We start from the raw sequence: 1648 nt of genomic DNA on the forward strand, positions 1-1648 counted from the left end.
TAAGCCAAATCTCTTTTCCCTCCAACATTTTCATGCCAATTAATTTTTTACCTCTAACTCTTGTGGAACACATTTTATATCTAGATTTTGTAGATGTTGTAATTAAAGAAGTTCAGACATATAATTAAAGAAGTTCATAACATAATATAATAAAAAAACAAAGCAAGGTCATACTTATGTGAAATAAAACATAGTCAGTCCTACTTCTTCTGAACTTGGCCATTTGCAAATATGGCGGCTGCCAACTGCTCACGGATCATGGAGATGTTGGCATCACAGATCATTGGGCACAACGTTTTTTCTTTCCCAAGGCATATCGCATCGACATACTTCGCAGCAAAAACACCGCAGTCACAACCGTTAGCATTCTCAGGTAGTCCCTCCACATACTCAATCTCCAGGCCTCTGCCTCTGCCTCTACCTCTGCCTCGACCTCTGCCTCTGCCTCGACCTCCTACAGCCTGAGATCTTTGTCTTTTGGCCGGTGGACCAGTTGATGTTGGTTCTACATAAGGGCTTCTTTTGGATGGTCCATCAGTAAGCTTCCTCTTTGTTCTTTTCAACTGTTCTGTATCAGAGGAGTCAACTGTTGGTGGAGGTTGATTGACTTCATGTTCAACAGGGGGGGCAGACATATCTGTGTCTTCATTGGTTTTGGCAGCCGATTCTTTGTCAGAAGATTCAGCTGCTGTATCATCGTCGTCGGTTCCCTCACCCTCTTCGCCATTGGTATCATCGCCATCGTCGTCATCCTTTTCAGAATCTTCATCGGTTGTCTCACCCTCATCACCATTGGCGTCACCCTCTTCTTCCGTGTTCTCATCGCCACTGCCAGCATCATCGTCACTATCATTCTCTTCAGCATCTTCTTCGGGGACATTTTCTGAACAAAACACAAGTTATGCACAGATTAATTAAAACATGTGACCAAGTAAATATGGTCCCATGTGACCAAGTAACTATGGTCCCATGTGACCAAGTAAATATGGTCTCATGTGACCAAGTAAATATGGTCCCATGTGACCAAATAACTATGGTCGCATGTGACCAAGTAACTATGGTCGCATGTGACCAAGTAAATATGATCTCATGTGATCAAGTAATGTGACCAAATGACAAAGTTTGAATACTTACTTCCTACTTCTGCGTCCATGGAAGAAAGATCAACCTCTTTAGGCGAGGACTCTTTCTCCTTGCTCAATGCCTCTTTCTCCTTAGGAGACGGTTCTTTCTCTGTAACCAATGCCTCCTGGGTAGTTATCTTCTCTTTTTCTGACTCCAATGGAGTCACATCTCTCGGTCTTAACTCAAAAAGTCCAACATCTTGATCATAGTATTCGTCGGTACCGACAGAACACATCAAAGGACTTGTCGTAACTCTTTCTTTCGCAATAGGACTTTTTCTAATCTCTTGCACTGTGGACCTGGGCGTCGCTGTGGACCTGGGCGTGGATATGTCCTTATCTACCGGATCTATCACCGGGTTCTCCTGCACTGTGGGACTTGGGACAAATCCCTCTTTTCCAAGGAGTCCAACCTCCTTTAAAAGCCCTCTCACAACATCGATGATTCTCACCTCCGATGCTTTAGCCACGGCCCTGAAATCGGCCTTCAATTCGGTCTTCAGTGCTTCGAGACTTGACACTCC

The sequence above is a fragment of the Tarenaya hassleriana genome, unplaced genomic scaffold (assembly GCF_000463585.1).
Source record: "Tarenaya hassleriana unplaced genomic scaffold, ASM46358v1 Cleome191, whole genome shotgun sequence".
Classification (NCBI taxonomy): Eukaryota; Viridiplantae; Streptophyta; class Magnoliopsida; order Brassicales; family Cleomaceae; genus Tarenaya; species Tarenaya hassleriana.